At 38.9% G+C, this 12796-nt stretch overlaps 1 pseudogene; it reads left to right on the forward strand.

Moving 5' to 3' along the window:
* The first annotated feature begins 569 nt into the window (after positions 1-569).
* Positions 570-1504, forward strand: LOC148777210 (olfactory receptor 10AG1-like; annotated as a pseudogene).
* The last annotated feature ends 11292 nt before the right edge of the window (positions 1505-12796 follow it).

A 12796-nucleotide genomic window follows, 5' to 3' on the forward strand; every position in this document is an offset into this window, starting at 1 on the left:
CCTGTGTCATATATAATTTCAGTTTTAAAAGGGGTGAAATAATTTAATACTATTGCTGCACAATCAGCTTTAAATAAAAATGCATACATCTTATTGTTTCTGGTATCAGTTCTGCTGCTGCTCAGTCACTTCTGTCATGTCTGACTCTTTGTGATCCCATGGACCATAGCCCATCATGCTTCTTGTCCATGGAATACTCTAGGCAAGAATACTGGAGTGGGTTGCCATCCCCTCCTCCAAGGGATCTTCCTTACCCATGGATAAAACCTATATCTCCCATATCTCCTGCATTTCAGGCCGATTCTTTTACTGCCGAGATACCAGGGAAGGCCTCTGGTATCACTACATCCAAGTATGAGACAATGGAGATTTTATTTCTCTAATTGACTTTAACTGCACGTCAGTTCATCGCTGAGGTTTCAAATCTCATGTCTTAGAAACTGAGCAAGGCAAAGGCAGCAGTACTCGCAAGGATTATGTGAATACGTTCATGCATCTGATCCAGTTAACAGAAGGGAAATATTGCTCAAAAACGTCAATGAATTAACTGTCTTGAATTTACCATATCCACAGATGTAAGAACAGAAAAACCAAATATCACCACAATGATGGAATTCATTCTTTTGAGGTTTTCTGATACTCCCAATTTCCAATGGATTCTTTTGGGGATATTTTTAGTCCTCTATCTGACCATCATGATGTGCAATAGTGTCATTGTACTGATAAAAAGAATTGATCCTACTCTCCAGACCCCCGTGTACTTTTTCCTCAACAACTTTTCCATTGTAGAAATCTGTTATGTGACTGTCACTATCCCAAGAATGCTCACGGACCTCCTGAGACAGAAAGGGCACATTTCCTTCATTGCCTGTGCTACACAAACGTGTTTTGTCCTTCTGTTTGGAGGTTTAGAGTGTCTACTCCTGGCCGTGATGGTCTATGACCGCTACATGGCCATTTGTAACCCTCTTCACTATGGTCTGATCTTGAGCTTCCAGGTCTGTGTCCAGCTGGTCATTGCCTCCTGGGTCAGTGGAGTCCCTGTTGTAACTGGGCAAACATGGCAGGTTTTCTCTCTGCCCTTTTGTGTGTCTATCACAATTAATCATTTTTTCTGTGACCTCTCCCTAGTATTCAAGCTTGCTTGTGGGGACGCATTTACGAACAAGACAGCAGTCTGTGGAGTTGCAGTGGTGTTCATCATGGTTCCATTTCTGTTGACTGTGGTCTCCTATGGCAAAAACATCACCAACATTCTGAAATCGCCATCTGCCAGAGGGAGGGCTAAAGCCTTCTCCACTTGCTCGTCTAACCTCACAGTGGTGGTCTTATTCTACGGCACAGCCTCTACCACCTGTTTACAGCCCAAACAAAATCCATCTGAAGAAACTGGGAAGCTGATCTCTCTTTTCTACACAGTTTGGATCTCAAAGTTGAATCCTATTATATTTACTCTGAGGAAAAAACATCACTGAGAAAACTACTAAGTAAAATATCAACTTGACTCAAAGCCTTGAAATTACAGAAACAATTTGTTTCTATGTTTCTCATGTAAATACATCAGAAAATATCATCTAGTTTATTTCTCAGTTCAGTTCAGTTCAGTTCAGTCGCTCAGTAGTGTCCGACACTTTGTGACCCCATGAATCACAGCACGCCAAGCCTCCGTGTCCATCACCAACTCCTGGAGTTCACTCAAATTCACCTCCATCGAGTCGGTGATGCCATCCAGCCATTTCATTCTCTGTCGTACTCTTCTCCTCCTGCCCCCAATCCCTCCAAGCATCAGAGCTTTTTCCAGTGAGTCAACTCGTCGCATGAGGTAGCCAAAGTATTGGAGCTTCAGCTTTAGCATCAGTCCTTCCAATGAACACCCAGGATTGATCTCCTTTAGAATGGACTGGTTGGATCTCCTTGCAGTCCAAGGGACTCTCAAGAGTCTTCTCCAGCACCACAGTTCAAAAGCATCAATTCTTCGGCGATCAGCTTTCTTCACAGTCCAACTCTCACATCCATACATGACCACGGGAAAAACCATAGCCTTGACTAGACGGACCTTGGTTGGCAAAGTAATGTCTCTGCTTTTTAATATGTTATCTAGGTTGGCCATAACTTTCCTTCCAAGAGTAAGAGCCTTTTATTTTCATGGCTGCAATCAGCATCCACAGTGATTTTGGAACCAAAAAAAATAGCATCTGACACTGTTTCGACTGTTTCCCCATCTATTTCTCATGAAGTGATGGGACCAGATGACATGACCTTCGATTTCTGCATGTTGAGCTTCAAGCCAACCATTTCACTCTCCTCTTTCACTTTCATCAAGAGGCTTTTTTAAGTTCCTCTTCACTTTCTGCCATAAGGATGGTGTCATCTGCATATCTGAGGTTATTGATATTTCTCCCAGGAATCTTTATTCCAGCTTGTGCTTCTTCCAGCTCAGCGTTCCTCATGATATATTCTGCATATAAGTTAATAAGCAGGGTGACAATATACAGCCTTGACGTACTCCTTTTCCTATTTGGAACCAGTCTGTTGTTCCATGTACAGTTCTAACTGTTGTTTCCTGACCTGTATACAGGTTTCTCAAGAGGCAGGTCAGGTGGTCTGGTATTCCCATCTCTTCAGAATTTTCCACAGTTTATTGTGATCCACACAGTCAAAGACTTCGGCATAGTCAATGAAACAGAAATAGATGTTTTTCTGGAATGCTCTTGCTTTCTGCATGATCCAGCGGATGTTGGCAATTTGATCTCTGGTGCCTCTGCCTTTTCTAAAACCTGCTTGAACATCTGGAAGTTCATGGTTCACGTATGGCTGAAGCCTGGCTTGGAGAATTTTGAGCATGACTTTACTAGTGTGTGAGATGAGTGCAATTGTGCGGTAATGTGAGCATTCTTTGACATTGCCTTTCTTTGGGATTGGAATGAAGACTGACCTTTTCCAGTCCTGTGGCCACTGCTGAGTTTTCCAGATTTACTGGCATATTGAGTGCAGCACTTTAACAGCATCATCTTTCAGGATTTGAAATAGCTCAATTGGAATTCCATCACCTCCACTAGCTTTGTTCGTAGTGATGCTCTCTAAGGCCCACTTGACTTCACATTCCAAGATGTCTGGCTCTAGGTGAGTGATTACGCCATCGTGATTATCTTGGTCATGAAGAATTTTTTTGTACAGTTCTTCTGTGTATTTTTGCCATCTCTTCTTAATATCTTCTGCTTCTGTTAGGTCCATACCATTTCTGTCCTTTATCGAGCCCATCTTTGCATGAAATGTTCCCTTGGCATCTCTAATTTTCTTGAAAAGATCTCTTGTTTTTCCTATTCTGTTGTTTTCCCTATTCTGTTGTTTTCCTCTATTTCTTTGCATTGATCGCTGAGAAAGGCTTTCTTATCTCTCCTTGCTATTCTTTGGAACTCTGCATTCAGATGCTATACCTTTCCTTTTCTTCTTTGCTTTTCGCTTCTCTTCTTTTCACAGGTATTTGTAAGGCCTCCTCAGACAGCCATTTTCCTTTTTTGCATTTCTTTTCCATGGGGATGGTCTTGGTCCCTGCCTCCTGTACAATGTCATGAGCCTCCGTTCAGAGTTCATCAGGCACTCTATCTATCAGATCTAGTCCCTTAAATCTATTTCTCACTTCCACTGTATAATCATAATGGATTTGATTTAGGTCATATCTGAATGGTCTAGTGGTTTTCCCTACTTTCTTCAATTTAATTCTGAATTTGGCAATAAGGAGTTCATGATCTGAGCCACAGTCAGCTCCTGGTCTTGTTTCTGCTAACTGTATACAGCTTCTCCATCTTTGGCTGCAAAAAATGTAATCAATCTGATTTCGATTTTGACCATCTGGTGATGTCCATGTGTAGAGTCTTCTCTTGTGTTGGAAGAGCGTGTTTGCTATGACCAGTGCATTCTCTTGGCAAAACTCTATTAGCCTTTGCCCTGGTTCATTCCATGCTCCAAGGCCAAATTTGCCTGTAACTCCCGGGTTTTCTTGACTTCCTACTTTTGCATCCACTCCCCTATAATGGAAAGGACATGTTTTTTTGGTTTTTTTTCTAAAAGTTCTTGTAGGTCTTCATAGAACCTTTCAGCTTCGGCTTCTTCGGCATTACTGGTTGGGGAATAGGCTTGGATTGCTCTAATATTGAATGGTTTGCCTTGGAAACGAACAGAAATCACAAAAAACTAGTCAATCTGATCACGTGGACCACAGCCTTGTCTAACTCAATGAAACTAAGCCATGCCGTTTGGGGCCGCTGAAGATGGGCGGGTCATGGTGGAGAGGTCTGACAGAATGTGGTCCACTGGAGAAGGGAATGGCAAACCATTTCAGTATACTTGCCTTGAGAACCCCATGAAGAGTATCAAAAGGAAAAATGATAGGATACTGAAAGAGGAAACCCCAGGTCAGTAGGTGCCGAGTATGCTACTTGAGATCAGTGGATAAATAACTCCAGATAGAATGAAGGGATGGAGCCAAAGCAAAACCAATACCCAGTTGTTGATGTGACTGGTGATAGAAGCAAGGTCTGATGCTGTAAAGAGCAATATTGCATAGGAGCCTGGAATGTTAGGTCCATGAATCAAGGCGAATTGGAAGTGGTCAAACAGGAGATGGCAAGAGTGAACGTCGACATTCTAGGAATCAGTAAACTAAAATGGACTAGAATGGGTGAATTTAATGCAGGTGACCATTATATCTACTACTGTTGCCAGGGATCCCTTAGAAGAAATGGAGTAGCCATCATGGTCAACAAGAGAGTTTATTTCTATGTTCCTATAAACTGATAGTTAATATCATCACTGTCTTCTCACATTATGTGAAAGGACCTAGTTTCAAAGAGTTAAGGGTCTCTGGGTTATCAAAGCACACATTATCTCCATGGAAATGATCTATTCTGAAGACCTATCTTTCCTCTCACTGGGAAAGAGTGAGTTAAGAGATTTCCTGAGCAATAAAATGATAGTTAACTGTGATATATCCAATGGTCATGGTCATGCCCTGTAAGAAATTTGCTTGAAACTTACCATTACTTCAGGCATATTCACTGTCCTTTTCTGGACTTACGATTGTATTTAGACGATGAGAAAATAACAACTGCATCCAAGTTGGTGGGAGTAGGGTAATCTGAGTGTTTTCTTTCAGTTTTTCCTTCTTTCTCTGTTTTGCTACTGTCCATATCCCTGTCAGAGTACAAACCCTGAAAGGATCCTTTGTTACCCCAATGCTGTTTTCTAGTGACGTCTTTTCCTCCAGCTTGTAGCTTCACGTTTTGCTTTTGTAGTGTCTCTTTAGTATTAGGAATATTAGGAATTTAAACTATAAACTGCATTAGGTTGAATGTTGATTCCTGTAAATATATGTCAGATTACAACCTGCAAACCTGAACTTATTAGGAAAATAAAAGCCTTTGCCGATGTAATTCAGTTAAGGACTTTGAAATAAGATTACCTTAACTTAAGGGCACTATATTCTATGATCATTGTTCTTAGTTCTTATAAGGTGGGAAGAGAGATTAAGTTAAAAATAGAGACGCAGCGACACATAGAAGAATATCATGTGAAAATGGAGAAAGCAACCGGGAGTGACACAGCCATGAAGCAATGCACGTCAAGGACCACTGAAAGCTGAAAGAGGCAAAGAGTGACTATCCCTTCAGAACCTGTGGAGGAAAACCCTGCCAGCACTGTGATTTTGGACACTGGGTTTTAACGATGTGAGAAAGTCAACTTTTGTTGCTTAAACCACTCAATTTGTGATAATTTGTTACAATAGATCTAGGAAAGTAATACACTGTGTAAGCAGTGTTTTTATTATGGTGTTTTTATTCTAATCATCTGGAATAAATTCTGTATCTTTTGGGAACAGTGATTTGAAAAAATATGTAGAATGTTGTTTGTTTCTTTTGTTTTTACTTTAAAAACTATATCAGTGAAGCCTCATAAAAATATTTGCCCAAGAATGATGGTTAATTGTGTTTGTTCAACGATGTTTATTAAAAGCCTTTTTAATACTGCAAAAGACAACACTAGGAAAGGAAAGGGAAGCAGTTCTCATTTGGAACATAGTAGACATGGGCGCCTGTTTACCGTGTGATGCTGCACAGTTTCTCAAGACAATGTTTTAGAGCCATTCCAGTGAGGAAATCCCAAACTTTTCAGACATTCAATAAGTACATAAATATATGTATAAATGTAACTCTATTTTTGTAACACAAAGGGAGCTAGCATCCATATATTCACATATCATTTCACATGTGCATCTTTCTGGTTGGTGTGTATATATGTCAGCAATATCTGGATGTGTATTAGAAGAGAGGGTGACTTCTTTACAGTGACAGGAATTCAGATAATGTCTGACTTATTTATTTATTTATACTTTTTTGTAGTATAGATTTATTACAAAGAGAATAATATGCACATCACAAAAATAATAAATTTTATTCAGAAAATAAAAACTACATATGGAAGGAAATTACTTCTTTTCTTCTTCATTTCTTTTCTTATTGCCTCCCAACATTTTACAGAATATTTAGTAGCTAAAAGAGAAATTTTAATACCAGCCAAATAATATTTGATATTTGAAAGAAATAACACATTTTTTTATGAACTAAACAGAGCCAGAATATATAATGTTTGGTCATGTCTTTGAAAAAGGACTAAAATGGCTTTAATAATAGTTAAAAACAGAGATAAATTTAAGATTATGATACATATATATCATAGGATACATATGTACATAGACACTTTTACATATGTATAATATGTATTTTATATAATATAAACATATATATTTCAATATTCTTTGAATGGACTGATGCTGAAGCTCCAATACTTTGGCCACCTGATGCACCCAATGCTGGGAAAGATTGAGGGCAGAAGGAAAAGAGGGCATCAGAAGATGAGATAGCTGAATGGTATCACGGATGCAATGGACATGAACTTGGGCAAACTCCGGAAGATGGTGAGGGACAGGGTGGCCTGGAGTGCTGCAGTCCATGGGGTTGTGAAGAGTGGGACATGACTGGAAGACTGAACAGCAACAACAAATATACATTTATATATAGCTATACTATATTGGGCTTTCCTGGTGGCTCAGAGGTTAAAGCGTATGCCTGCAATGCGGGAGATCTGGGTTCGATCCCTGGGTCAGGAAGATCCCCTGGAGAAGGAAATGGCAACCCACTCCAGTATTCTTGCCTGGAGAATCCCATGGACGGAGGAGTCTGGGAGTCTACAGTCCACGGGGTCCCAAAGAGTCGGACATGACTAAGCGACTTGACTAACTAACTCTACTATATAAAATAAAATTACTATAGAAAGTAAAAATAAAAACGATTGATTTCACTCTTTTCACAGAAAGAACATTAAACACACACACACACACACACAAACAAGAAACACATCTCACTTCAGTGATAACACTGGTTCTTTGCGATTTTTCTGTATTCCCAATGTCTGAGTGTTTCTCTTTGTAGTATTTCCCTTTTTTATGTGATTATCCTGGTGAGAAGCAACAACAATACTCTTATAATCAGAGTTGACCAGGCTCTCAAATTCCCATGTGTTTTTTCCCCAGTAACTTTTCCTTTCTGGAAATCTAGAACATTCATAAACCTTCACAGTCAGAAAAAATATATTTTTTGCCTGCCCTACAAAGATATGTTTTATTTGTATTCTTGGGGACACAGAATACTTTGTCTTGACAGTTGTGGCCTGTGACTGCTATGTGGCCCACTGTAACTTCCGCAACTTCCCCTACTTATAAACCAGGAGCTCTGTGTTCAGCTGATGACACTTGGCTCTTGGATCAGGGTTGTTACCGCCAGGATAGGGCAAACATGCCAGATCTCCCCTCTGTCATTTTTGGATCTAACTGCAAGCTGGGCTGTGGGACTGTTTTTCTGAATGAGACACTAGTCTCTACAGCTGTACCATTAGTGAATCGTTTGTCATGACCCCTTTTCAGTTGACACTTGGCTCCTACAGTAAAATCACTTCTCCATCCTGTGTTGCCATCAGCAGCGGGATGAGCCAAAGATTTCTCCACCTGCTCAGTTCACATCATGCATGTGCACTAAGTCTCTTCTGTAGTGTCTGACTCTTTGCAACCCCGTGAACTGTAGCCCAGCCAGCTCCTCTGTCCACGGGATTCTCCAGGTAAGAACACTGGAATGGGCTGCTGTGCCCTTCTCCAGGGGATGTTGCCTACCCAGGGAATGAACCTGCGTCTCTTTATGTTTCCTGCATTGATAGGTAAGTTCTTTACCATTAGGGCCACGTAGGAAGCCCCATAGTTGTGCCTTTATGTTGTGGACACAGAACCATTACATATTTATGACATGATTCCAACATTTTTATAGGAAAGATTTTTTTCTCCTTTCTATACTGTGTTACCCTGATATTGAATCCCATGATATTTACTCTGAGGAATAAGAATGTCACCACAACCTTGAGAAAATGACTGCCTTAATGTTTAACATCTTATCCACTGCTTTGAGCCAATGATCTTTTTCCCCACTTAGTTCTGCAGTTATCTTAATCAGACATTATTTGAAATTTTGCTTCCTTTATTAATATAAATTGATTATCCTCACGATCCTGCCATTTGATGCTTGACTTTCTGATATCAGGATTATCTCCCTAGTGTTTGTATTTATAAGAAATTATTTTTTTTTGCTTATCTCATATTTAATGAACTAGTCTCTGTCAGCAAAAACTCACTGCTTATTTGATTTGTTGTTGTTCAGTTGGTAAGTCATGTCCGACTCTGTGTCTTCATGGACCGTAGCACGCCGCTCTCCTCAGTCTTCCACTGTCTCTTGGAATTTGCTCAGATTCATGTAAATTGAGTCAGTGACACTATTAATATCCAACCATTTCATCCTCCATTGTCTCCTCCTTTTTGCCTTCATCTTTACTAGCATCAGGGTCTTTTACATTGAGTTGGCTCTCTACATCAGGTGGCCAAAGTACTAAAACAATATAGTATATTTTATCTATCAATTGGCCTCCCAATATTTTTATCCAAAATTCATAATGTATATTCTATTTTGTCTCCCTCTGTACTGCTATAACTTACTTAAAACCTAAAGATTTCAGCTAGCAAAGATTACTGCATATGGAAAGTTTTAGAGAATACTTGTTGAACGACTATAGAACATGCACACACTTGAATAAGCAAAAGTTAATACAACAGAAAATGTAGAAAAGATGGCCTTTTAATAAATTATATTAATTTAACTATTAATAATGGTGCAAAAAAAGAGAGCTTGACCCTCACTTCACAAAATTTATTTTAAAATGTAATCTCAGATAATTTGTAAATTTAAGTAAAATGCATAACAATGAAGCTTCCAAGATAATGTTTATTAACTTCATGATGTTGGTTTGAGAAAAGTGTTTTTGATAAAATTATTAGTCATAATGTAAACATTAATCTGTTGCCCTTCCTGGACTAAGAAATACTGATATTCAGAGTGAAACTTTTCAACATAAAATGTTTAAATACACTATACTTAAAGGAATGCTCTAAATCAAAAGCATCAAAAATTCAGAAAAGAAATTGACAACGGACTTAAAGATGCATTTCAAAAGACAGAATAATCTAAATGCCCAGAAAAAACAAGAAAATAACTCATTAGCAACCAGTAAGAAGACTCTTGAGAGTCCCTTGTACAGCAAGGAGATCCAACCAGTCCATTCTAAGGGAGATCGATCCTGGGTGTTCATTGGAAGGACCTGATGCTAAAGCTGAGACTGCAATACTTTGGCCACCTCATGCGATGAGATGACTCACTGGAAAAGACTCTGATGCTGGGAAAGGTTGGGGGTGGGAGGAGAAGGGGACGACCTAGGATGAGATGGCTGGATGGCACCACCGACTCTGTGGTCTTGAGTCTGAGTGAACTCCGGGAGTTGGTGATGGACAGGGCGGCCTGGTGTGCTGTGATTCATGGGGTCACGGAGAGTCGGACACGACTGAGCGGCTGAACTGAACTGAACTGAATTGAAATGCAAATCAAAACCAGATTAAAACCAAATGAAATCTGTGACACATTCATTACAAGGATGAAATAAAAAGACTCACCCTATCACATACATAAAGGATGTGGAGTAATGAAAGCTCTCACCTGATGCTGGTGTGTGAATTGTACAGCATATTAGCACACAGCCTGCCTTCATCAAGAAAAGCTTACCCTTAGCCATGTATCAGAAGAAATATGTGCACATGTATGCCAAGGGACGCATCTGAGAATGCTCATTTTGCATCATTCATAATGTCAAAACTTTATCAAACTAGAATTGACTATAATTGTGATAATTTCACACAGAGGAAAAACAAGGAGCTATAGAAATGAATAAAATGCAATTACATACAGCAAGGATTAAGCATATTTTTAAGCAAACCAAATCATAATCATGCTGTGCATACCCTTTTTGTTAAGGTAAAAAGCAGTATTTAGAACACCATTTATCATACATATATACATAATTCCCCCTATTTCTTAAGTTTTATTTAATGAGCATATTCTGTCATGGTAAAAAAGCATAATACTCTTTCTTACTTTTGGCTATGCTTCCATTTTTTTCATGAAACTAATTTAGAAAAAAGAATTACTTTTTATTATAAAAAAGTAGTAAGCAACAAAAATATGATTCAAGACTGGTGATGTTAGAGAATTGCTTTGAAAAATAAATCAATATCTTTATGAAAGGACATACTTAAAGCCAAGTTTAATTTTCCAACCTCTAAAACAATTAAAAACAAATAACTCTCATTTGTGGTTAAGAGGCACTGGGTCACAATAACCCAGTCTACTTTCAAGCACTAGAAAGTTTTGATAAATTATAGAACATATTTTAAAGATATCATATAACTGTGGGAGAAAAAAGAATAGATGACAATATCGAAATCAGGGCTCAGTTCAGTTCAGTTCAGTCACTCAGTTGTGTCCGACTCTCCGCGATCCCATTAATCACAGCATGCCAGGCCTCCCTGTCCATCACCAACTCCCAGAGTTCACTCAAACTCATCTCCACAGAGTCGGTGATGCCATCCAGCCATCTCATTCTCTGTCGTCCCCTTCTCCTCCCATCCCCAACCTTTCCCAGCATCAGAGTCTTTTCCAGTGGACTGATGCTAAAGCTAAAACTCCAATACTTTGGCCACCTCATGCGATGAGTTGACTCACTGGAAATCAAGGCTCATTAAGTCATAAAATAGTCACAATTTTTCAAGCACAAATTTGTTGCAACATCATGCTACTGCATAACTTAGTATGTGTGCATACTTACTGATTAATTCAGAGTGAGCACAATTGTGATATTGGTCAATTGGACATTCCTCTCCACACATACACAACGCATAGGAAAATGTCTCAGATTTTTTAACACTGTATCATTGTTCAGATTACAGTTTACTTATTATATTTTTTTCTACAAATGAAGCTGTTGTCTGTATATTGAAGGAATAATTCTCTTCTGTGAATTGTTAATTCATCTGTTTTGCCCATTTTAAAAATTTAAACTTTGGACTTTTTCTCTGTATTAAAGAAGGAGCCAAGATCATTTTATTTGAAATCAGTTGTAACATTTTTTTCCACTATATTTGATACTTATGGGGCTTGCTACTTTTTAGCATCTAGAATCATTTATTTTTACACAGTTTTGTTTGTTTGTTTGTTTGACTGTGTGTGTGTCCTGCATTGTAAATTTTAATGAGTTAAACTTTCCTTACTCCAAAATTACAAAACCCATTTCTTAGAATACTGTAATCATTTCACTCTAAAATATACAAAATTGTGTATCATTTAGGGTTTATCTTCTGGTGGGATAGTTATCAAAAATACGTATACTGTTTTTTTTCTTTCTTTTTCCCCTCTAAGGCTGCCCAGTTGTCTGAATAACAGTTATTTTAAATGCCCATGCTTTACCAATTTGGTAGGCTATTTTAGTCAATGACAGATTTTCATGTATATGTGAGCCTTTTCTGGAATTTCTATTCTATTTCATCAGAAGACTTCTTTATTTATGCATGATACTGCGCTGAGCTGTGTTTAGTCTCTCAGCTGGGTCTGATTCTTTGTCAGATGCCATGGACGATAGCCCACCAGGCTCCTCTGTCCCTGGGATTTCTCAAGCAAGAATACTGGAGTGGATTACGATTTCCCACTCCCAGGGATCTTCCTGACCCAGGACTCAATCCTGCGTCCCTAGCCTCTCCTGCCTGGTAGGCAGAATCTTTACCACTGAGCCACATGAGAAGCCCATACATAGTACTGCATTCTGCGAATCACGAGGTCTTGTAACTACTTCCCAACACTAGTTATTTCTTGGATGAGCCCCTGCAGGAGCTCATCTTGGCTGGCCCCTCACTCCCCTCTGTCCTTTATCACATATGGTCCCCGTGATAAGCCTGACCCACTCACGGGCCTTCTGTGATCTTTGCCTTGAGGCTCCTGATACTTTTTAATTAACCTTCCAAATCACTCCCACTGTCACATTACTATATGTGTTCCCTCTCTTGTAAATATTTTCTCTTCATAATCATAAACCTTAAGAAATCACTATTTACTAAATAATTGGAACCAATATCCAATCTTTTAGGTCATGAGAAACTGGCTCTAAGCCAAGATTTTTAAACAAGCTTTATGTTGGAGAAATTTCTCCACATTTGAAGCATATAACTCACAAACTTTTTGCTTAGCATCTTTCTCATGATCTCAGCTGGACTTATTCCAGAGTCTCATTTTATTGCAACTAGAGTCTGAAAGTATTCACACCT

Source organism: Moschus berezovskii, chromosome 8 (assembly GCF_049115385.1).
Source record: "Moschus berezovskii isolate FMDL1 chromosome 8, NW_MosBer_1.0, whole genome shotgun sequence".
In the NCBI taxonomy this organism is placed as follows: domain Eukaryota; kingdom Metazoa; phylum Chordata; class Mammalia; order Artiodactyla; family Moschidae; genus Moschus; species Moschus berezovskii.